At 43.4% G+C, this 26,601-nt stretch overlaps 1 long non-coding RNA gene across 4 annotated transcripts in view; it reads right to left on the minus strand.

Annotated features, from left to right (window-relative positions):
* The window catches only part of LOC115524581, an 81,717-nt gene that overhangs the window by 26,688 nt on the left and 28,428 nt on the right, over nucleotides 1-26,601 (minus strand). The gene's annotated exons all lie outside the window — the stretch shown is intronic.

Below are 26,601 nucleotides of genomic sequence, written 5' to 3' on the forward strand. Positions count from 1 at the left end.
TAACCAATTCTTACTTACATTGAGACTCTGTCCTTTGCTTCTTGGACTGGATCTAACATTCACCAGGTGCCTGTCTATGTGTCCCCACCTGCTCCTGGGGTCCATAAGGTGTGCTGCTCCCACCTGTGGGTGCACATGACAGGAACAGTTCCTGAAGCAGAGGCAGCTTCACCTTTCCTGAGATAACACCAGCCCAACACTCACAGGGCTTGTCAATGAGCATTCTCCGGTTAACTGCTTTACAGCTAGATAATATTCCAGTGCTTACTTATAGATACATTAATTGTATAATTGGAAATAAAAAGCACTAATTCTTTAGAGTAGGAGGGAAGGTGGTGAGAGAGACAATGCCAGTGCTTCCAGGCTGATAACTGAATGAACCAGAAAGTTCTGGAGGTACATAAAGAAAGGACACTCAAGGAAAACACCATCACATAGCATTTATGAAATGAAGGACATCCCAAAGACACATGTGGAGGATCCAACCCCACAGAGGATCTGAACAGACATGTATTTATCCCAGAAAAGCAAGTGGAATGGATAGAATCACTGGTGATCAGGAGAATCTTGTTAAATGTAGGCAAGTTTGGATATTACTATAATAATGATATATATATTGTTTCCTATGTGTTGGGCTGTAAACACTATCTATATTAGCTTACTTAATCCCTACAAAAACTCTGTGAGGTCACGATTATTGTTATTCCCATTTCATAGATGAGAAACTGAGGTAAAGGGAAGATATATAACTTCCCCTCGGTCTCATAGGTGACAGCACTAAGGTTTGAACCCAGGCATTAACTGTCCACCAGAAATGCTCTGATGAGCTTAAACTGCAGATCACATGATCTGGATGTATTTCCAGGCTGGAAGCAGTCCAGCCTCGGTGAAAAAGTAGTTATAGAGCCTATAATGGAAGAAATGGGAGCCTATTAAAGAAATGAACCGATACACAGGTTCCCAGCTCCTAGGGAGGGTGAAATCCTGATAGGAAACTCTGTAGCCAGGCATACAAGTATAGACCCAGCTATGGAGTAAGACTTATGAAGGTCTAACTCTTACCACAGCTGTGAGCACAGAATGAGTCCAGCAAACTTTTCCAGATCTCAGAAGAGTCTAGGGTTTTCAATACCACCATCCTGAAAGCTTCCTTAACTATAGTCTTGAAAAGTCCAGTGGTAAAACAGTCAGAGAGAAGATTTGTAAAAATATATACCAACAAATTGAGCCTGTCATTTAGGGGACTGTGCATCCATTTTTAAGAAAAATTCTTAACATAAGTACCCAAATCTGAACATGCAAGTCTGTAGCTAAATTTTACTCCAAGGGCAAAGAGCTTTCCCGGTGAAGCCAAATGCATCTTTAGATAATTCAGGGAAATAATTCACATAAAAAGAACAGCAAGCTTTGTTGAAAAGGACTCCTGGTGTTTGTTCAGCATCAGCATGAGAGACCTCATTTCAAATTGTTCTCAAATCCTGATTATTTGAAAATCAATCCAAATGTCTCCCCACCAGCCCCATATTCTTCTAATAAGTTTCATTGAGCAATAAATTCACAAATATACATTCGGAAACTTCAGATGACACTAGTCGAATTCACTATACAGTGAACAGTCCAAATAAATCAACATTCCTCTTCCACGCTTTTTCATAGGGAAGGCCAGAAAGATCTCCCCAATACCCCCCACCCCACCCTGGGTATGACTTTCAGGAAGGGGACTTGGCACATATAAGAAGTGAAAGCTTGCAGAGCTGAGACTTCTGCATTTAAAAGGCTGAGGCTCCAGCCATGCTCTGAGTGTTATTAGTTCAAGACCTATAGTTATGTCCAGGCTTCACAATGGACTCCTAAAAGCACCAGCTACCAGCTTTCTTGCCAAAGGCCCAAAGCAGTAAGTTCAAGGTGCTTCCTGGCCCTGACTCAGCCTGTATGGAAGGACCCTGTGTTGACAGTGGTGCTAGAGTGGCTCTGAGCCTTCTCTAAGAGCGCTCTGGAAGGCATTATCCTACCCAAAGGGGATGTAAGTCTCTTTGAAAGCTTTTCTCCGAGGCTGGTCAGAGATGAAGACAAAAACCATAACACATGGGGAGGACCAATATCCCTCAAACTGCTGCCTGATATTATTTGGGAATTCTGCTTTTGAAAATACTTTGTTTATAAAAGAAAAATGCGGGGCGCCTGGGTGGCTCAATTGGTTAAGTGTCCGACTTCAGCCCAGGTCATGGTCTCATGGTCCATGAGTTCGAGCCCCGCGTCAGGCTCTGTGCTATCAGTTCACAGCCTGGAGCCTGCTTCGGATTCTGTGTTTCCCTCTCTCTCCGCCCCTCCCCCACTCACACTCGGTCTCTGTCTCTCAAAAAAATGAATGAACATTAAAAAAATTAAAAAAAAAAAAAGAAAAATGCATTCCCATCACTAACTGTCCCTTGGAACAAGTCATCTGCCCTTGTACAAGCTTGAGGACATCCTCTGTAAAATGAAGAGTTGAACTACATGACTGCTGAGCTCCCATTCCATCTAGTAACAACAGCTGTCAAAAGTAGTCCAATATTGACAATTTCCTATGCTTGGATATGCAGATTACACACACATATCCTCACTGTGCCTAAACCCTCACAGTTACTCATTCATTCAATAGATAAGTATTGCCGGCTAGATGCCAAACACTCTTCTAGGCACCGAGGATACAGCAGCAAACAACACAGCCAAAGCCCTGCTTGCCTGGAGATTACTTTCTAGAGCTGGCCAGAAGCAAAATAATCAACAAATACATGTCAGGTAGTAATAACTGCTATGGAAAAAATGGAGACTGTCAGTGTTGGGTAGGATGTTCTATTTGATATGTGATCGGGAAAGGCCCCTTTGAATAGGATATTTGGGCAGAGCTCTGAAAGATATAAGGTAAGGGAATGAACCATTGGATATTCGTGGCAAGGAGGTTCCAGGTAGAAGCAACACCATGGGCAAAGGCCCTGAGGGGGAACCATACTGACCTATTCAATATTCAAAAACCTGCAAGGAAGTTAGCATGGCTGACAGAGGATGAGTGCAGTGGCGGAATTTCCAGTTGCTGAGCTGGAAAAGACTATGAAAGGAACACATTTTGGGTGGTGAGAGATAGAAATCTGGATGTTTCATTTGGGGCACAAGAAGTTTGAGAGGTCTGTTAGATACCTTATGAAACTGTGATCTTAATACCACCAGTTTCTAGAATCTTCTTTGGAGAATAACTTAAAATATAATTCCCAGTGACAACACTCAATATCTTCTACTTGGGAACTGTCCAGAGAATACCTGTGACTAGTGGCATGCTGGATAAGGTTTAATAATCTGCTCTCTGGGGGGTTGGAAGAGGGGGGAGGGAGAAGTCCCTAATTTGTTGCATTTGCCTATTTCCATGGTGTAAATACTCATTGTGGCCAACTTCGGGCTACCAACATGAAGCCACTGAATGTGGCGAGGGGAGGAGATGGGCACAATTGTCTCCCACATACAGAGCGAGCAGCAGCTCTAGGACGCCACTGCAGGAACCCCTTCCCCCAAGTCCCCCCACTCTGTTCAGAAGATGAAGAGAGGAAGTAGGGACAATTTAGATGGCTTTAGGCAGTGTCCTTTAAACACCTTTGCAGGGCTTTTGAAAAAACAGGTCCTGAGAAATACTGAGGCATTTGCATTATAAACAGCTGCCTTATTGTAACAAACTGATCCAAGATCTGACATTAATTATCTCTAATGCAAAGCAAATTTACTGTCAAATTTCCATGGGGGGGGGGGGAGAGCAGACAGGGGAAGATGGAGTCCCCAGTCCCACTGATGGTCCTCCAAGTCATTGGTGGAGGGAAGGAAGCTCCATTCTCAGTATTTGTTTCAGTTTCCAAGCCCAGTATCCCTCTGTGACTCAGTCAGGGCATACCTGGCTCACTTGTAAATCTGGGATGAGAGAAAAATTTGCTCTAGGCTTTAACCTGCCCCTGGAGAGAACTATTTTCTCAGGGCAATAAAAGACATTAGGTTTGTGTTAGCAAACTATTGTCCAGTCAGCAAATTAAAGATTCTTAGGCAAAACTTGCTTGCTTTCTCCACACTAGAACAGGCGTTCTGAATTGTCTCTGCATTTTTAGAATCGGCTAAGTTGTTAGCAAACTTGTGTTGGGGTGGGCACACTCAGAGATTCAGATCCAATTGGCTGGTGAGAGCCGGGTGTGGGTATTTTTAAATGCTCCAAGCTGATTCTAAGTGTAACCAGGGCTGAGAAGCACTGCACTGGAAGCCTGAGCAGTGATTAGTTAGCTGGAATCCACCTGATTGCTCCGTGGGTGTTGAAAGATCACTCACACACAGAGCAGTGGCTACGACGGGTGGCAAAGCCGTGGGACTAGGAACTGGGGGTCTGCCACTGGAAAAGCTGCTGCACAGTACAGGCTCCTGAGGGTTAGGACAGATGGTCTCCAAGTTCATTCCTCCCCCTGATTCTGTGTCTGCTAACGTTGGGAGCTCCGCTGTAGGAGTTACACTTTGGCAGCCACTAAGGAAGCCCCCTGGATGGTGTGAGGTCATGTTTTCAGAAGAACGGCAGCTGAGAGCTGCTAAAACATCCTGATAAAGAATGCTCAAGCAGAGTAAGTCTGGGCCAAAGATTTTCCCAAAATAAAGCATCTTGTCTGGGATGGTGAGCCAGGCTGAAGCATACTCCTGCCTTTCCCAACTCCCATACCGGAGTTTAGTTTCCTGGTTTTACTGCTGCACAAGGATGTGGCATTACTAATGGGAAACCAGCACTCTTCAAAACCCTGAAATTTCACCACATGGTTCCTGACCAAACAATAAATCAATCAAAGTTCAATTAAGAAATTCATCCTAAAATCAAGTAATATTTAATTTTCCTTTCCACGAACACTGGCAATTAATCATCAGTTGCACCAAGCTCTCATTATAGTGTAAGTCTACCTGTTCGCTTTTCTGTCCTGTCTCTCCAATCCAGAACAATCCCACCCTTCCCCTGCCCCCAGGCACACACTCCCCTGCTCACACACAGACACCAAATTGGGCCCCAAAGGGACAGAGAGAACACATCAGCAAACAATGCAGAGTGGATGGAGGATGGATGGCAAGGCCTGGTGGTCCCATGGAAGGACAAAGGCCCAGAAAATGACCATTTCCAAGGAGGATGAGGAAAATCTTCAATGGAGACCAGAGCCCCAACCGAGGGAAAGCCCCTACATAATAGGGGGTCGAATGTGCCTAAAGGAACACAGCCACTAGGGAGTCAGAACTGGCTCAGCGCTGGCCACCTTGGTCTCCACTTGCTGTGCTAGCCACACTTCCGGCCCATCTCCCACCTCCACGTGCATCTCTTGGGGGGAGGTGGCTGGAGAGGGGGAAACACTCAACTGCGGTGGCTACAGAGGCTTTTGATTAAGGGAAGTAAATGGTACGGAAGCTTTGTCTTTCAAATCCCTCAAAACAGTTTTCAAAAAATAAAACAACATGCAGATAGAAGAGGAGCACAAATGTTCTGGAAGGCCAGATGGAAGAAGCAAATTCATTGCATTCAGCAAGAGAACAGAACAACGCTGCCAAACTACACAGGGGAGGGGATTCCCTGTTTTTCTCACCTCTCTTCTCACCCAAGAACATAGTTATGAATTTTATGGAAATGGATGGCAGCATGAGTCAGTTAAATTTACTAGGTCACCCTTTTCCAAATACAATAGCCAGTTTGGCAAATCAGGTCTCTTGCCTGTGCTGGTCCTTCTACCTGATAATCTCCTTCTTATCCCTTGGGACCCAGCTCAAATGTCACCCCCTCTGAGCGCCCCCCCCCCAGATTCACCCAAGCAGAACCTAGAGCTTTCCTCCTTTGTTCCCAAGGCCTTCATCCACACTCTCTACAGACATACTGTGATGTTGTCACCTAGTTATGTGTGTGTATCCCCAAGTAAGCTTCCAGAGGTAAGAGCTAGACTTTGTTCATTTGCTCATCCCCGGTACCTAATAAATGCTTACTAAGGGAACAGACTGGCCAACAGACACAAAGATTCCAGGGGAATCCAGAGAGGCACTGCTCTGAAAAGGAATCTCCACCTACAGGAGACAGAAGAGATGCCAACCATGAGACAGACTTTTCTATAGGCAACGACTCATCTTTTCTGGAAGTTTGGAAGGACCGTCAGCAAGATCTCTGCCAGTCTCCTCTGTGTCTCTCTCTATTTATACCCTGGGGCCAGGAGACAGGAGGAGGCTGTCTGAACCCAAGGACAATGGTCTGCAAGCAATATCTCCTCTGCATTTATTCTTGGCAAGAATCTCCAGAGATTAGATTTCCTCTAGAAAGTAGCCACTAAGAGAGGGAAATTCCAGTCTTTAAGTTCTCCTGCTATTTCCAAAGAAATGGATAGAAACTTTAAATATCTTTTTGGTAGCCTTTAAGTCACCAAAATTCACCCTCAAGCAAAATGACTATAGGCATTTCAGAAGTCTTGAGCTCAAATTTCAGGTTACTTGAAAGAGAAAAGCAAAAAAAGTAAAACTAAAGGGGTCTCTAAGAGAGCAAAAAATTTGGAGGGAGGGGGGATATAAAATCACCAGCCTATCCAAGTATTTTAACTGCATAATGGGGCAAAAAAAGAGTTCAGTAAAATATCTGGGCTTATCCTTAATGGATCTAGAAACAAATACAAACACACATATAGTAAAGCAACTATTAACCTGATTTGCCATAACCTCAACTTGCTCCCTTTTAGGAAAAGAAGCAAAAGCCACAGTAATTGAGAGCACACGGTTAGATGTCAGACCTGAATTGAATCCCACTCTCCAGCCTTCCAGCTGTGAGGCCTTGAGCAAGTTACTCAAACTCCCCAAGCTTCAGTGTCTCCAGCAGGAAAATGGGCTGTCACAAGGCTTCATGAGTGCTACACATTAAAGATCTCAGCACAGCGCCAGGCACAGAGAAAGGGCTCCCTAGGTAGGTGGCAGTGATGGGAGCAGTCTTCAGAATCCTAACTGTCATCACAATAACAAGAAAACAAAAGTACGCCAGGAATTTAGGAAGAAAGGGAAAAGTCCCAGTTATAGGAAGAATCTCCTGAACTTTGGGCAACAGCCTTCCCTATTATTTATCAAATGCACTCGTCTCTTTGTAGAATCCTCAATAATGACAGAAAGATCCAATTATGGTCATGGTATTTTATAAGAAGGACATTAACACATTTGATCAAACTTTTCAGCCAAATGGTTGAGACCACAAAGGTTTCTTTCCCGAACATTCAATTACCAGGAAAACCCCACACCCTAAGAGCTTAGTTCTAAGCTTGAATTGTTTATTAGTTTCAGGAGGCCTGAGAGACTGCCTAAACACAGATTTTTTTCTAGAAGTTACATCAGAGAGTTTCCACTTGTTATGTCCCCAACAGTCTGGAGTAATTGAATACACACCCCAAGAGGAGGCCTTTTTTTGGCATTAAAAATGAAGTACCAATGTCAAGCACCAACTCCAAGTTCATGGACTTTGTAGTAACACAGTCCGTCACTGAAGACACCACTCTGTCACCAGAAGCTTGAAAAACTCAGCAGGACAAAGCTGTTCTCCATTTTATTATAGCTTTTCAAGGGCTAAAGATCTGACATTTAAACACAAGTGTATGGTGTGTGTGCGTGTGTGTGTGTGTGCTCATGTTCACAAACACAAGAGCAGGTGTGAGGATTATGAGTCATGGCCCACACCTGGCTCTGCCTATCATGACAAAGATGCTCCCAACTTGTACCAGTCAGTTCATCTATGCCAGAAAGAAGGGGGTAGAAGAGGAAAGAAAGACTTTATTTTTTTTTTTTAATTTTTAACATTTATTTAGTTTTTGAGAGACAGAGTGTGAGCAGGGGAGGGACAAGAGAGTGGGAGTCACAGAATCCGAAGCAGGCTCCAGGCTCTGTCAGCACAGAGCCCGACGCGGGGCTTGAACTCACAGACCATGAGATCATGACCTGAGCTGAAGTGGGACGCTTAACTGGCTGAGCCACCCAGGCACCCTAGAAGGAAGACTTTAAAGCATCAATGAAACCCAACCCAACTTGCTAACAGAATACCACAGAGTGGATAGATTATAAACAACAGAAATCTATTTCTTACAGTTCTGGAGACTGAGAAATCTAAAATCAAGGCCCTGGCAGATTCCTGTGTCATAGACAGCCATCCCCTCACTGTGTCCTCAGGAGCAAGGGAGCTCTCCCAGGGCTCTTTCATAAAGGCACTAATCCCTTTCATGATGGCTCCACGCTCATGACCTAATCACCTCCCAAATGCCCCACCTCCTAGTACCATTACATAGGAGGTCACGATTTCAACATATGAATTTTGGGCAGGGGACATAAACAGTCTACAGCAAGTACCAATAATCAAGAAGGTGTAAATAAATTCAAATGACACATTTCTACAAATTTCATTTTTATCTAACTTCAGAATGAATAACACAAGTTGACATTTAGGTTAGGGATTTTTTTGTTCTTTTCCTTTGCAGTTAATCTTTAGCATTTGTATTAGGAGGGAATGGCAATTACAATATAATTACATCCCATATACCCAGACTAAGTGATGGTTGCAGATTTATACTTGATAAAAGAAAGAAGCCACTCTCAGATGAAAAGTATGCTGGATAAAAGAGTGGATAATAGTAGATAACAGGGAGTTGGCTTATCATGTGTGTGTGTCTCCATATATATCTGAGTATGTATATACATATACATGTAGCAAATCAATGCAAATATTGTATATGTACATATATGTATATAACTGAGTATACATTCATGTTTACTTTTAACATGAGGTTGACATGTATATATTTCTATGTATATGGATGTGTATGTGGGGACATATGAAACATATACAAGCACTGAATGATTCACATATGTGATATATGTGCGTGTCCTTGTGAAGCTTCATCCTTACAAAAGAATCTGTCTCATGAGCCCTGTCTGTAGCTGGCATAAGGCCTTGTTTTAGGAAACATGTTTTCCATTTACATGGTTTATTATTCCCTGGTTGTTTCCTTCCTCCAGCAAGGAAATGCTGAACCTACAGCTCCTTCCCTCCTCTCTACAGATCACCTGCACTTACTGGGAAAAGCCAAGCCCCTTCCACTTTTGCAGGGCCATGACTCACACCATCCTTCTCTGTAGACAGCCCAAGGCAGCCCTATCCTGGTCCTAGGTGACTATCTCTATCAGCCTCAAATCCTTCCTTCCGAGGGCCTTTTTCTGCCTAACCAGAGCGCAGATTTTGGTGGTAAGTCTCACCCAGGCTGCCTCTATCAGACATGTAACATCTGGACCCAATAACACCTTATAATGAAGGACCTGCTGTAGCTGGGATCAAGTCACATCCCCTCTGGTCATGGTGAAAGTCATTTGTCTCCCTGTGTTACAGAGTCTCTTAAGAGGGCATGGATTTAAGCTCTATTATATAAATATGACCCTGTTGCCCTTAAGAAAATGTGGGAAATTCTCTACCTGGTAAAGGGTTTATGTCCCTATATATGCCCACTCTCCTGGTGCCACATTCCCTGGTTCTCCATCTCTCTTTAGACCTCTCCTGAGTATAGAATGTAGATCTTCTCCACCACCCCACTTTCTCAATTGCCCAGTCTCAACCCAGGGGCAACCCCCCCCACCATGCCCAAGAGACCAATCATCCTGAATTCCCCTTAAACTGTCTTCATGCTCATCAAAAACATATTGATCTTCTGAGTTCCACATCTCTAGAGGTGATAGAAGATGATGTTACTTGGTTCATTTAATTATCACCTGACGCATTTGCTGGCTAATGGGTTATCTCTTATCAAACAGAAGATCAAAAGAAGGTAAAATCAGAGGTGGAGTTCTCAGAATCCAATGCAGATTAAAAAGGAGTCACTGTGGGAGGAGTAAAATTTGGATCCTCTTATGCCATCCCATGTAAATAGTCACCAACTCTATACCCAGCAAAGCCAGGAAGAGGGATAGATGGTCACCAGAAAGCACTTCTCCAAAAAGAGTAGGTTAACCATTCCTGGTCCTTAACCTCCAACCCCTGACCTCTCTTAGAACCACACATGGAGCCTTTCTCAGCTCCCACGTGGAGGGTGGGCTCCTTCACCCTGCGGTAGGGGAGTCCAGCAGACAAACAGCACTCCCGGGGCCAGGAAGCCTCCGTGTGCTTCCCCAAGGGCACCACGGAAGAGCTGGAATACATGGAACTGGGAGGCCAGGCAATCAAAAACACTTTTGGCAGGAATACAAGGGCCATCAAGAAGCTAATTTAGATTCTTGCCTGGCTGCCTTGGGTCTGGAAGGAACAGAGAGAGAACAAGAAAATTATGTAGTGAATTGTCAGAAGGCAGGAAAGACCCAAGGCCTTGGTCTTAATCATGCTCCATGTGAAGTTCTGGCATGGTGCGTGCACAAAACCTGCCAAACCTTGAGTAATGGGAAGAAACGAGGGAGGAAAGAGAGGGAGGGCTGAGAGGGACTGGTGGGGAGAGGGAAGTCAGGCTGTGTCTAGGTGGTGCCGAACATCTGGGTAAACTGTAAAATGTTTAAGCCAACAGCCAGCCATTTTGTCTATAGAACAACAAACATCGAATCTGAAAATGCTTAGGTCACATCACTTTAATTTTGTTTAATTTTATTTTTCATTGTGCAGATGTTTGAAAGTTCCATGAGGGCATAACCAAGGCTTATTTTCAGGTATCCCCACCTTCCAGTACTTAGTACATTTCTGGTACCTGGTAGCTACTCTACATATATTTTAAAAAGGGAGAGTGGGAAGGAGGAAGGGAGGAAGCCATGTACAGGACTACCCCCAAATCCTTAATAACAGGATAACCATATCATTTTATTGCCCAAACTGGGACAACTTAGAGAGTAACAGAGGGTGCTAATCCTGGCCCAAGCTAATAGCCACCCTACTCAATGGCCAGTTACATATGAAAGAATAAGGCATTAAAAAGGATCTGCCTTTGTTATTTTCCAAAAACTATTATTTAAACAGGCTTAGACAACACAAGAAATAGCAAGAAGACCAATGTGACTGGAACAGAGAGAGTGTGGGGAAATGAGGCAGGAGCAGTCAGGAACTTGAACTTCTTTCCAGGTGTGATGAGGTGCCATTGGCATGGGGATGGGTGAGTTACCTGAGTGAGTGACAAGATCTGATTTATCTTTTAAAAGATCTATCTGGCTGCAGTATGGAGAACGAATTGTCAGGGACAAGGGTAGCATCAGGCCACTGATGTTGTCCAAGTGAGAGGACTGTGGCTTGAGCCAGGAATGGTGGTTGCAGACAAGGTGGAAAAAAGGGGACAGTTTCAACTGGTTTAAGTTCAACTGGACAACTTTCAACTGGTTTAAGTTGAGTTGCTGGTAGGATGGACATAGGAGGTAAGTTAAGAGAGGCATCAAGGATGACTGTTAGGTTCAAAGGCTGAACCACCAGCTGGGCAGCTGGTGCTGTCCTTTATATACCCAGGGACCCAGGGAGGTCATAGCCTTCACTGATGTCCCTCTAAAAAAGCCACCCCAAAATCCTCAGCTATTCCCAGTCTCTTATCCCTGTTTACCTCCCTCATGGCTCTTATCACCATCTGTAATTGTTCTACTTATGGGCTTATTTAGCTAATGACTTGTGTCTCCCACCAGATTGTTAGTCCTGTGAGGGCAGGGACTTTGCCTTATTTACCAATATGCCTAGCAGAGGGCCTACCATCTAATACATGATCAATAAATATCTGCTGAAAGGAGAACCAAGATAAATTTTTAAATATACTAAACTTGAGCTTTAGGACATGTTCTGGGACCAGGGAGCTGCAGAACCCTAGACAAGCCTTTGGACCTCTGGTTCTCAGCTCTCATCATTACAATGACAGATTTAGATGAGGTGTTCACCAAAGTCCCTTCCAGCTCAAACATTCCAGGACCGCGATTGTGTGTCCCTTGATGTTCCCAGATAGGCTAGAATCAGCAAAACCAGAAAGTGGTAACTGCAGCTCTCTGAGCCAAAAAAACACTTTGACGGAGAGCTTGGCGGGGAGGTTTTCCCTAGCCCAAGTCCTCACACCAGTAAGTGAAGATACAGCAACATCACAGGGAAGCAGCAGGTAGAGCAGGGGTCCCGCTCCTTAGGGGTCTTTAAGGAAGAAAGTAGCATGCCAACCCCATGACCAGCACCGCCATGTATCAGATGTCCCCATTTTTCCAAGGCAATAGGATGGAGTCCTACCATTCTGGGAGTCAGTGCCCACTTTTTTTTTTTCATGTCTGTTCAAAGTTTGACGTGTGGTTTACATGCAAGAAGTCAGATCATTTTGTACTAAAAACGATGAAGCCTGCTATCCCCTGACAGTTTATTGCATGATATTATTTTCTCCTTTCTCCTTCCTTCTTCCAGCTCCATGTCCAAGAGAGAACTTCAGAATGAGCCCTGTGAAGGCTGATACTCTGCCAACAGCTCTGTGATCTCTGATCTTCCTGATTCCACGTTTGGCATTTCCCGAGCCCAATAGCTACAATGACCTTTCCTCCCTCCTTGCCGGCAGGAAAGAGAGAGCACGGAGAAAGGCAACTGACAGATAACTTGAAACCCCATGTTAGTTATTCATTAAAACCTCCTGATCTGCTAACAAGAACCAGAACTCATCCTAAGAATGTTTCAAAACCCCTGCATTAAGCTGGGTTGGTGTAGAGTTGCAACACTCTCCATTGCATCTCCACACGACCATGCCTCATGCCAATGGTTGGTTAGCCCACGCCCACAACCATGCCTCATGCCAATGGTTGGTTAGCCCACGCCCAAAGGAAACCTCCTGAAAACCAGGCCAGAGACAAGAGTCCTCAGTTGGACTAGCACAGCCCAGATGTACTACTGGTGGATCCACTATGTCTCTCCAAACCTGGTATCCCAAGCCCCATCCCATGTCCAAACACGAAGACTCCTCTGCTGCTCCACCTTTGTCACTGTACTGGACCTTTGGCCACCAGTCTCTGGCCATATTCTGCCCATGCCCCTCACCATACATGAGCCCACATCTGCTGTGGGAACACGGACACTAGTTTCCTCTGGAGTTAAAGAGCCACCACGCAAACTTTCACAAATTTACCAGGTCCCCCTATTTTGCATTTTTCTCCACCTGCCCAATTTACAACTAGAAGCCTGTCTCAGGTGCTCTCTTGGCCGTCCCTAGGCTCAGCTGAGTCTAGAGTCTCCTGTCATAGAACTCCTGTTCCAAGGTTCCATTGGAAGCATGGTGAGCAGTCACACTGGTGACTGTTTTCTGTTTCTCTGCATATTCTCTTGTTGATTCTGCTGCTTCTAAATCTTTTGTTAAAGAGAGACTTGGCCAGGCCCTCAAAATTACTCAGGTTTTGCCCAATTTGAAGAAAAATTAACATACCTATTAGCAACTTCTAATGCAACCGCTGAATGCATAGATGCCTTCTGGGTCTGATGTGAGCTACCACCAACTCACCTGTGACAGGGCCTGGTTACATCTGTCTGTAATAACAGATTACTGCCCTTTCTGCTGTACAGTTCTTCTCCAGAGAAGTTTATTCAAATAGAAGTCTGATCATGTCATATATGTGCTCAAAATCCTGCAACTCTTCTCCCATTTATCTCAGGATAAAAGCCAAAGTCTTCCCAATGGTTTGGAGTTCCTTCAAAATTGGAGGTGTATCCAACAGTTTCTCAAACAACGAGGCATGCACCTGCCTCAGGATCTTTGCATTGGCTTGTCCTCTGCCTGAAAGAGTTTCTCCCAGATAACATGGTTCATTCCTTCTACTCCATCAAATCTTTGTTCAAATGGCTTATGCAGACCAATCCATTCATAATTTCAACTTTCATCCGGTCATCCAATCCCCTTTCCCTGTTTTCCTAAATCATATTCTAACATACTATCTAACCTACTTATCTAGTATGCTATTCTTTATTTCTGTCTCATCTACTAAAATTTAAGCTCCAAGAGGGCAGGAATTGTTGTCTATCCTGTTCAGCAATGAACCAACCCTCCATGCCTAGAACAGCGCCTGACATATATTATGGAATGGATGAAGTAATTAATAAGAAGTTCATCAGTGAAGAGTCTAGACCTTGGTCTTACTGCTGAGTTCAAATCTCAGATTCAACTTCTAAGAGCTGTGTGACTTTGAACAAGTTTCTTAACTTTTTTATGCCTCAATTTATCCATCTGTAAAAATGGGGGCAGGGGGGAATAACTGCAATTACTTTGCAGGACTTTTGATGAGAAAATTCGTATCACACTGCACTCAGAACACAGAAAGAACCCTGTGGATGGTATCTGTTATCTTCAGCCTTGGTGGGTAAACTAGACTTTTGAAAATAACCAAAAAGCCACTGGAACTAAAGCACGGTAAATAAAGTAACAGTATCTCTACTCAAAAAGTGGGAAGATAATGCAATATGTGTGATTCTCTTTTGTGGTTCATAAACCAGCTCCACAAAATAATTCTGGGATAAGAAAAAAAAAGCAACACTCATGTTTTAAGCAATGGTACTTCCTATGTGACCACTTGGGAGGGCAACACTTGGCTTCATACATTATGACATATTTGCTTATTCCATGGAGTCCCAATGATAGAAATAATAGAAATAGAAATCGTAGAAATAGCCGTCCTTAGAGGTCCCCTGCTATACCTCCCACTTCACTGATTCACTTTATGTTGCTTTTCTGCCAAGGAGAGCCAACTGTGCTGAGTATGTGGGTCAAGAACCTCTGGGGAGAGAGTGCCGAAGAGGCTTTATAGAGAGGATGTCACAGAAAGTGATACCCTGAACCAGGCCGAGAAGTAACCTGAGCGTCATGAAGGTCTAGAAACTCAATCTGGGGAAGAGTGAGTAGAGACGGAACAGCTCATTTGCAGAATAGACTTTCTGGGGCCCAGAGGAGAGGGGAGGAGGGGCAGACTAACCCCCAAGTGGGCTGACCACCGGCCAGGCTGTTACAGCTCTATGGCCTTCCTCCTCTCTCCCTTCTTCTGGCACCTCAGGAAAGAGGGAGTGAGGACAGAAGGCAGGCTCAGGGCGGCACACTCAACCCTGCCACCTGAGAAGAGGCAAAGCATAGGGCCTTTCCATTCCCATGGCTCCCACTGTCCTTGTCCAGGGCCAAGCATTGTCTTCAAATTGTATTAGAGACTATCCCTCCTCATTTTCCAGAGGAAGGAGCTGAGCCCCAGAGAGAAAGCAATGGGGCTGACAGACACGATTGGTGGTCCACCTAGATCCCTTCAAAGGGATCACCCCAAAGGTCACCTGCAGACAGGTCTACCTGGCCATGACTTCCCGCCTCTCCCTGCCTAAGGATGTCCTCTGGCTTCAGGAGCATGCTCAACCCACAGGCAGATGGGCCAGACATGCCAGGGAGTTATTACCCCAGAACGACCCTCAACCTACCGGGGAGACTAATTTCAGAGGCATGCCACACTGTCTTAGAGGGTGATTTTCTTATCAAGTTCAGATCCCAAGTTTTAAAATAAGGGAACATGCTTTCATATTTAAAAGAGAAGAACTAAAGGGGAGGTTTGAGCCATTTTTGTTCCCCTGGACTCCTTCAGCTATTTGGTGAAGACTGTGGACCTCTTCTCAGGATAATTATTCTTAAGGCACAGAATATATAAGGACTATAAAGGACACTAAGTATGTTGAAGACAATCATCAAAACAACTTAAAAGCAATTTTGTGACATCATAACACAGACTTATTTTAGAGTAAGACCTAAAAGAACAGCTCATAACTACCATATTTTTAAATGAGTGATGAGCATTAATAGTTTCTGTAACAACTGTTATATGGTATGAGAATAGGTATAATTTTTGTTGACAAAATCACAGTCATCGCTGATACTGCTGTGGTGGGTTGCCCACCGTTGTAACAGAAGGAAAGAGTAAAATGCAGTTATAAGTTAGAGAATAAAGATGTGATTTCCCAAAGTTGACAGACTCCTGAATTTTCTACATGCACTTTCTGGGCATCTATGGACCCCAGAGAGAACCCCTGTGCTTTATGTGAGACTTGCTAATTGGTGGCTCAAAATTGGATCAGTGGCCTCTTGAGCTTGCATTCCCTTCCTGAACAATTCAGTCCGAGAGCCATTAGTTGGGGGCAAAGCAAGGTAGTAGTTCCGTGGTGGGCGTGGGGAAAGCCACAGTGGCTCAGAGTAGGGTATCAGAGTTTCAACAGAGTGGGGAGGGCGACCCTGCTAGGAGGGTACGGCAGCAGATTTGGGAGATTGGTGGTATACCAGGAAATTGATCAAATGAATAAATACATATATAATGAAAGCAAGGTTCCCCACTGTTGGAAAAGTTATACAGAAAGGGGAAGGCAGGCATGAGCCCTGGTGTTGGGTTACAAATGGAGACATCTGTGTGAACTCAGTTCAAAAGATGGAGATGTTATTATGTGTTACACCAACACACACACACCCACCCACCCACACACACACACACACACACACAGAGCTCTGGCCATTGAGGAGGTCTGGGAGCAACAATCCCCCAAGAACAAGGAGTATATTTAGCACTCAGACATGGGCTTCTAAATAACATTTGCTACTAAAAGAGACCAGGGTTCCTTGGAGAAATGGCTGATTCCAGGGCTGGAGCACAGAAAGTACAGGTGACCCTAGAACATCTTATTGTGCCAGAAAGCCAGGGATCACTCAAAGAATGATAGGGTTCTGTGAAAGGAATACAGAATCCAGCTTGAATGCGATCCCACTGGCCAAACCAGGGACAATCTGAGCATCAAAATAAATAAGAATTAAAATTCATTCAATATAACGGGAAACCATGAGTCTGTACAGATGTAAATAAACACATGAATCAATTGAATGTCTGATAAGGAATGAGATGTTTATACAGTTTCAAACTACCTTCCCACAAAATATGTATCAATTACACAGGGGAAGAGAGGAAGTTTACAGTGGGACCTAGAAGACACCAACTTAATTAAGTGATCAAAGGTAACAACACCAGTAAGAGCATAAAGACACATCTGTGCCACTTGATAAGAGGCAATGAGGAAACCTCAGACAAATCTAAACTGAGGGATGTGCTACAAAATAATTGGCCTACAAATTTCCAAGTGTCAAGGTGATAAAAATCAAGGTAGGTTCCAGACTGAAGAAGGCCTAAGGGATGACAACGAAATCCAGTACAGGACTCTGAACCATATCCTGTTGCCATAAGGATGTTATTTGGATAACTGGAAAACACTGAATAGGCTATGAGGTTAGATGATAGCAAAGTATCAATGTAAATTTCCTAATTTTATTGGTTATATTGTAGCTACATAGGAAAATGTCCTTTTCTTTGTAGGAAACACCCTCTAAAAGATTCTAGGGTAAAAGTATGCAGCTTGGAAATTTACTCTCAAGGGTTTGGGGTGCGGGAAGTTCTTTACAGTGATCTTCCTGGGTTTGTTTGTTTGAGAGAGAGAGAGAGAACCAGAAAGGGGCAGAGGGAGAGAGAGAGAGAATCTCAAGCAGGCCCCATGCTCAGTGTGGAGCCTGACACAGGGCTTGATCCCACAACCCAAGGATCGTGACCTGAGTCAAAATCAAGAGCTGAATGTTCAATCAATTGAGCCACCCAGGCACTCCAACAGGTTGGAAATTTACTCTCAAAGGTTCGGGGTTCAGGAAGTTCTTTATAATGATCATCCAGGGTTTTTTTTAAAGTTCGGGATTGTTTCACAATTTAATAAGAGGGGAAAAGGCTGATTCTGTGATCTATATAGTCCATCACTTACATGTAGCCAATATGAGGAAATAAAAATAAGTAAAGAAGATTGGGGAGCAAGGATTTCTTTGAAGAGGGGTGTGACCTTGTATTTAAAGAATCCTGTTCATTTCAGTTGGGTGACATGGAGAGCCATTCCCACCTCTGCTCTTAAAGGGTATCTGCCTGAAAGAGAGATTAACAATTTGCCCCTCAGCGTGATGCGTGTGAAGCTGCAGAAACTCAGAGCTCTTAGCACTGCAACCAAAGCAGAGTATGAAAAGGTTTGGGCACAGCCTGCCCTTCCAGAGTTGGGTGAGCAGAAAATAGAAACCATCTCCCCGAGCAGCAGACATCATGGAGGACAGCTATACTTGAGCCACCTTAAAAAAATTCAACTCCAAAGGCAAAGTGATCCCAGCAGCAAAAAGCTTAAGGGAGGGGAACCATGGTGGTCAGCAGGAAGGTGAGCCACAAGCCAGGGAACAATGCAGTGGGCAGTACCTGACACCCCTTTAGGGAAAGGGGTCCTAAAATCTACAAAGCTCCCCAAGAGAAAAAGCCACCATTTGGGTATCCGATACCCAGAGGCCATCAACCCCAGAATACAACTGCACTAATATCAGACTAAAAGTACAAAGAACTAGCAGCAGCAAAAAAAAAAAAAAAAAAAAAAAAGAGAGAGAGAGAGAGAGAGAGGGAGAGGGAGAGAGAGAGAGAAAGAGAAAATAAGAACAAGAAAAAGAAATCACAGAACAAAGGTCACTCCACCCTTTCACCTTTCCAGTGCAAGTTCCCAAGAATGGATCAGGCCTAGAGTTGGAAGAAACTTGAAATTTTGATTTGCATTATAATTTTTTAATACCAGAGAGCAAAACTAAAATGCCTGAAAGTGACCAAACATCTATGAAATCTTCCAGGGATAGGGAAGGAAAGGCCAAAAGAAACTGTCTGAAAAGCAATGATGGACAAGAATAATGTAACTCTCTGCTTCTTCCCACTGAGTCCAGCTCATGCAATCTGCTGGTTACACATGCGTTATCCTGTGTACTCCTCACAACACCCCAGAAAGGTGGCCTTGACTGAAAGGGACCTGAACGCAGGCTCATCAGTACCAAGTCATGGCACCCAGTGTGCCAGCCTCCCAGGGGAACAGGGCGGTGCTTTGCACCACAATGTCATACATGGGTAATGAGTGAGCAGACACCAACACCGAAGCAGAAACCAATGGAGGAAATGCAAAAAACAGTCGCAGGGAATTTGTTTTGCTGTGTAGTAGCTTCCTAGGAAAACCACAGCTACAGGAAATATTAGCAATCAGGGATGGGTGGTTGTTAGAGCACAGAAACATTGACAGAAATGCTTTGTGAAGGCTACAAGCCCAACAAAGAAAACGTCCACATCAGGGATGTTCACGAACCAAGCTCCAATTTATTCATCACTGTAGTGATTCTTAACATTGCTTATACATTAGAATCACCTGGGAGTTTTTTTAAATCCTGATACCTGGGCCCTAACCTCAGGGATTCTAGCATTGGGATTTTTATGTTAAGGTCCCTGGATGATTCTAATGTGCAGCCCAGGTTGAAAACCATAGCAATAGAGTTTGTTGCTCAAGTTTGGAAAAAAGAAAAAAAGAAAAAATGTTTTATCTCCACTACAAATATCAACTCCAGAAAGGTTTCACTGAGCATGATTCTCAACCCTGAAAAGTAATTTGTTTGAAATATAAACATCCTAATGAACATTCAGGCATAGCTTCATTTGCTAGGCCTAAGTATAGATACAGAGACAGATATATATCCATTTTCCTGGTGCTAGTGGTAAAATATGTATTTAAAAGTGTTTTTCCTAAAAAGAGGTCAGAGTGGAAGAGAGCCAAAGCATAAGAGACTCTTAAAAACTGAGAACAAACTGAGGGTTGATGGGGGGTGGGAGGGAGGGGAGGGTGGGTGATGGGTATTGCAAAGGCACCTTTTGGGATGAGTACTGGGTGTTGTATGGAAACCCATTTGACAATAAACTTCATATATTGGAAAAAAAAGTGTTTTTCCTGTGTTTGGAGGAGATGCTCACCAGTTCATCTTATCCACACTTACTGATTTGGTCCTTCTTACAAAGAAGGACACATTTACACGGTAGCTGTATGACATTACGTGTGCAAAAAGTCACAGAAAAGAAGAAAGCCTTTGGGCCCACCAAGGGACTGAACTGGAGGCACAGGGAATTGGGGGGGGGGGGGCTCTGTTTAATGAAAATTGTTCTGGAGCCAGCTGAACCCCCACACCACTGCATTTCCATCCACCCACGGACACTAGTGTTTCAATAAAAGCACTTACGTTATTTAACTCCGCCGTCACTTTCAACTTTCATACCCTGTTCTCAGATTATTTTTAATATTTCTCCGTTACTCACATTAAAAGAAAAGATCCAGCTCCACTGATCCCCATTCCTTCACTCAGTTCCTGATTGCTTTAACTCTCAGGCAGAGCTCTGACACAAGCCAAAGCTTTAAACAGAAGCCCTCAAGGGCTTGCTCTGCTGTGATTGGAGGACATCCCCGGGGTAGCCCATTGGAGGAGGAGAAGCACGTGACCCGATAACAGCCTCCTTCCCCCCCTCTCCCTCCAATAAACACACACACATATCCGCTCCAGGCCAACAACCAATCAACTGTCAGTCTTTTATATGCGTGAACTTGGCTGAGACGGGAAGAATCTCGTGGCTGAGTCCATCTTAGATCACCACCCGGTGAGAGTACGCTATTAGTGCGCCCAAGGAAGACCAGAACTGCCCGGACAAGCCTAGCCTGAACTGCCATCCTGCAAATGTATAGGCTTAATCAAGACCAACTCTTTTCTTTTCGGTCACTGAGTTTTGGGTGGTTTGTTACAATACTGTGGCAAAAGAGACGATCCAAGTGCCCAAACTAAAAACTGTATAGCAGTCATTCAAGAGGGGTGAGAACGAGTGGGCAAAGACGAAGACTGCAGGACCCCTGAGGGCAAGGACTTATGCAGTTCCCCGCTGACTGTATCCCCTTTGCACGAAGACAATCACCAGTCCTCAATAATAGTGCTGGATGAAAGAAACATCTGTTTGAAACAGATCCTATACTGTAATGGTTCTCAGAATGGTCATGAAATCATTAACTTCCAAACTTTTAAAAATATAACTGACCCACTACTATCATTTATTTACCTTTTTCCTTTCCAAGTAAAAATCCTCAGCCAGCACACATAAACCACAGAGCAAAAAGGGTTTCTGTAAAAGGCTTCCCCCAAGCATGCCGATGACTCTTTGCCCCATTACATAAAGCCATTTCTCTCCAGCTGCCAGGCTGCTTCTGCAAGAGCCTAGCCAGTTACAGTAGCTGGTGTAAAAGCTAATCTTAGAAAGCACACATCACTTCTCCAACCCCGTAATTAAGACCAGAAATCCGTAACTGAGACATTCATAAAACTGGGGTTTCCAAGTGCCAGCTTTGCCTTAAAGTTCTGCAGAATGGGCCAGATTGGAGGAAGACTGCCCAGACCAATCTGATGGGCAGGCAAATGGGCTCCTGGATGGCCAAGAAACTATGGAAGCAAGCCCAAGCCAGTAATTTCCAAATCTTCCTCCCCTTCTAGCTAGTGGCTCACAACTTCTCTGTCCACCTTGGATTATTATTAAGTGCCAGAGCTAACCAACTATTAGCAAATCCTTAATAGAATAAAAGATTACTATGGACAAAGGTAGCAATTTGGGGGTTCTTTTTTGTTTTTCTTTTTAAGTTTATTTATTTATTTTGAGAGGGGGCAGGGAGCAGAGAGAGAGAGGGAGAGGGGAGAGAGAGAGAATCCCAAGCAAGCACTGTGTTGTCAGCACAGAGCCCGATGCAGGGCTCAAACCCACAAACCACGAGATCGTGACCTAAGACAAGATCAAGAGTCACTTAACCAACTGAGCCACCCAGGTGCTCCAAATTTTTTGGTTTTTAGATTAATGTCTCCAGTGGCTGGTTGTCAGTGAGAAGGCTTTTAATTTCTCAGAAGGATATTTCTATTCTACCAAGTTTATCTTTCACAGAAGGGACAGGTTTCAACCAACTGTTTGTAGTCTTGATAGTTGGATTCAAGTCAGAGAGGGTTATTAAACTTATTTATACAGTGCTTATTACTAAGTTCTGATTTATTAATGTGCTTATTTCGACACAGCCATAATAACAAGGACTGGGAACCTATAGCCTCTCCTTCCCAAAGTGCAAACATATACATATGCCTTACCTCTTGACTACAGGCCTTGCATTTGTCTGGACAAAGTGCTGTTATTGGCAGGTCATTCTTGAATACGCTTTAGGAGTCTGCCTCTTTGATACAGCCAGGAGGATAAAACCGCCCTCTCCACATATGTCTTCAATTGCTGAGATATTCTTTTCCCACCACTTCCCACTGTGGAGACTTTTTCAATCTGTTTAATACTAGGGAGGAGCCAGGTTGCTATTTTGGGTTTAACTATGAAATATTTATTGAGTTCTAACTTACCAGGAGCTATTTGAAACCCCGGGGCCTTAGGACTGTAACATTTTTATAAAAATGGGCCCAGAAATTGATCAGTTAATGAGAGAAGGGAAAAGGAAAGTCACCCTGATTTGAAGGATCAGCAGACCAGGGGGCCTGGGTTATAAGCACCCAGAGGACAGGAAGGGCAACATTTGAGTGTTTCATTCGCTTTTATAGGCACAGAATATAAAAACCGAACAGCACCTTACAGATCCTGTGTTGTAAACTTTCCATTTTATATGAGGAAACTGAGGCCCAGGGCGTTTAAGTGACAAACCCCGGTCACACACCTAATCAGGGGAAAAATCAGAATCAATTTTTCTTTTTACTCTTTTTAAAATTCCAGCAAATGACCATAAGTATCATTTACAGACACAGGGCAGTGTTTTAGCGTTTGGTGTTGTAGTTACATACAAACCAGATTTCAGAATGTTGAAGGTTCCTGCCTCCTGGGGCCCAAATTCGACACATTCATATCAGTAACATTTCTCATTATACATTAGCTCTCAAAAGTAAAGAATCTGTGCTTTATAGCAGGGATTCTCAACTTCAGCATTACGGACATTTTTGTGTGGATAATTCTTGACATTCTTTCATGTGGACGTAAGAGGGGATGCATTATAAAATGCGTTGCAGCATCTCCGGCCTCTACCCAGGAGATGCCAGTAGCTTCTAGTTTGGTTCTCCAGACACTGCCAAATGTCCCCTGGGGAGCTAAATTGCCCCAATTTAGAGCCACTGATTTCAAGCAAAATTAATATGATACCTGTTCAAAGCTCTATAAGCATCATTGAACTGCATGATATATTTGTATTAATGGTGAGGAAGTAAGACCTAGAGACATAAACAGAAAGACCTGATATTGTCACTCCAGTACCTATAACCATTCCTGGTACAAAAACTAATATTACGTCTTCTTAGAAATTAATATAATTAATAATTGATACTTATTACTAACAAATGTTAATTTATGAGTTAATAAAAATCTTCGGAATGCTTCAACTCTACATGAAAATAATTTTCTTTCATTTCTTACTCCTAGTGCACAGGTGGAATTCTTTGCCTAATGGTCATTGCAGCTCTTTTTAAAAACCTACATCAAACTAAAAAGTTTTGCATAGCAAAAGAAATCATCAACAAGACAAAAAGGCAACCCAGAAGACACTTACAAATGGCATATCTGATAAGGAGTCAATATCCAAAATAACATAAAGAACACAACACAACTCAACACCAGAAAAGCAAATAATCTAGTTAAAATGGGCAGAAGGCATTTTTCCATAGAAGGCATACAGATGGCCAACAGACACATGAAAAGGTGCTCAACATCCCTAATTATCAGGGAAATTCAAATCAAAACCACAATGAGATATCATCTCAAATCTGTCAGAATGGCTAGTATCAAAAAAACAAGAAATGATAAGTGTTGGCGAGGATATGGAGAAAAGGGAACCGTCATGCACTGTTGGTGGGAATGCAAATTGATGCAGCCACTATGGAAAACACCATGGATGTTCCTCAAAAAACTAAAAATAGAAGCACCACACAATTCCACTGCTGGGTATTTACCCAAAGAAAACAAAAGCACTAATGCAGAAAGATAGATGTACACCTTGTATATTGCAGCATTATTTACAATGACCAATTTATGGAAGTAGCCCAAGTGTCCATTGATAGGTGAATGGATAAAGAAAATGTGGTATACGTTTACAATGGAATATTATTCAACCATGCAAATCTTGCCATTTGTAACAACCTGGACAGACCTAGAGGGTATTATACTAAGTAAAATAAGCCACACATAGAAAGACAAGTACTATACAATTTCACTTATATGTGGCAACTAAAACACAAAACAAACAAAAACAACAAAGACAGAAACAGACTCATAAACATAGAGAAAAAACTGATGGTTACCAAAGGGGAGGGCAGTGAAGGGATGAGCAAAATGAGTGAAGGGAATTAAGAGATACAAACTTCCAGTTACAAAATAAATGTCATGGGGATGAAAAGTACAGCATAAGGAATGTAGTCAAAAATATCGTTATACGCTCATCATGGTGAGCATTTTGTAATGTATACATAGAATCACTATTTTGTACACCTGAAAATAATTTCATATTACATGTCAACTATACTTCAATTCAACAGGTTTTTTATTTTAAAAATCATAACCTGAAGAGTATACAAAGTATATAAATGTGGAATAAAAACAATCCCTCCAAATAACAATTCAAAACAAAAACCACATTCACATTTGATCCTTTAGCAAATTAAAATTCATTTTGATTATTGGGCAAACACCCTCAGGTAGATTAGCTTGCGTGAGTGCAGCCAGATGGCACCTAGCTCTAGCTAATGAAGACCTAAGTGGTTATGTGGGGTGTAGAGAGGGGATAGGGTCTTGGCATTTCAGAATACCAGTTTCATTTCATTTAAACTCACAGTTTAAATGTGAGCTTAATGAGCACCCGGCTGTTTCAGTAAGTTGAGCATCTGACTCTTGATTTCAGCTCAGGTCGTGACCCCAGGGTCATGGGATTGAGTCCTGCATTGGGTTCCATGCTGAACGTGGAGCCAGCTTGACATTTTCCCTCTCTCTCTCTCTCTCTCTCTCTGCCCCTCCCCCTGTGAGCTCTCTCTCTAAAACAAAAATAATAAAAAATTAATAATAATAAAAAATGAATTTAAAACATAAACTCCCAGTATGATACAACTCCAAAGTCCTAGGGGATGTAGCCATTTGAAACTTGGTTAAGGTACCAATCTGAAGCTGGAAAAAAGCCCTGACAGCTGATCAGTGACCATGGTTGGACTCAGTTCCACTGATCTCTTCTAGCTGAAGACATGTGCAAAGTAACTCTGGCAGGTGATTTTTAAAAATTTGTTTCTATGTGAAAAATGCTATCAAGTGAGAGATTAAACTTCAGGGAAATTTGGAAAAGTGGTTAACTACAATTAACAAGCAATGTGAGGGCAAGCACAGGAACATTTAACTCTCTGTGGAAATACGAAGTAAGAGTAAATCAAGACTTTATACATTTTCTTATTCTCATTTTATTCTCAAATTTAGGGAGTCAGAAAGTTCTAGAGAATCATCCTCTGGATCCTTAATGGTCTATTGTAAACTCTCACTAACACAAGAGCACACTGGGATGGGAGTCCAATGAGTAAGGGTCCAGACTGAAGGGCTTTGAGCACCCTGAGACCACGGGCTTGCCACAGGAGTGGCTAGGAGGTGGAAGCCAAATGCAGGCTCACTTGGCATTTCTGCCTTTCCAGAACTGCCTTCCCAAGTCATTCTCTTTTAACTTAAGTGTGGCTGAGGAACAGACTCCTGCCGTGGTGAATTCGTTCTAGAGTCGTAGATATGAAAGAGCAGCCTAGGGTCAAGTTTGGATGCTAGGTCTTCTGCTTCCCAGACCCCATAAAAGCCCTTTGACTATGGAAGGATACAAATGTCAGGAAGACCAGGCATGGGGAGGCCCAGGCAGTGCTATTCCAGGGGGCTAGTAGGAGAAAGAAAGATGCCTGTTCCATGGAGTCATTGGCCAGGGTGATGGTGTATGTGTTTTCAGGGCTCACAAAGCTCTTCTCTTCTTCCCTGCTAGAGCCACAACTGAGGCAACCAAGAACCCAGATCATCAATGCCTTGGGCTGTGCAATCTCCTCTCTCACATCCTTTCCCTAAAACCTAGAGGAATAAACCAGCTGTAGATCTTATTTCAAAGGGACTAAGGAATAGACTGCCTGCTTGGTTGCACTCCCAGCAGCTCCAAATCTCTGACTAACCATGGTTCCCACATAAGCCAGCAGAAACGTACTCACACTTGTTTCTACCACCATTCACCAAGCTGGAGAGAATGCCACAATTGTCCTTCTGCAGAAAGATTCACTGTCCCATGATGTGCCAGGCGCTTTATATTATTGTCTTATTTATGCTTTGTAACAGCCCCCTTTATAACAACATGGCAAAGTGCATTTTCTAAATGAGGAAGTGGAAGAAAGGAGAAGTTACATAATTTGCTTGAGGATGCACCAACATGAAGTGATCTGGCTAGGACAGAACCAAGTCTAAGGCCTGTGCTGTCTCCATGGCAGCAAGGGATATTCAAGACCCAAGAGACTTGGAGTATTTCAAACGAATCCAAATGGGAGTTGGAGCCCCTCCTGCCTGACTTGTTCCTGGGAAGACCTGGAAAATCCCACCAGAGCTGTGCCTCTCCACACCACCTGCCATATTGATACCCCGGCTATCAGTGCTACCCCGAGAGCATCCTTGAAAGTGCCC

Source organism: Lynx canadensis, chromosome A1, assembly GCF_007474595.2.
Source record: "Lynx canadensis isolate LIC74 chromosome A1, mLynCan4.pri.v2, whole genome shotgun sequence".
NCBI lineage: Eukaryota > Metazoa > Chordata > Mammalia > Carnivora > Felidae > Lynx > Lynx canadensis.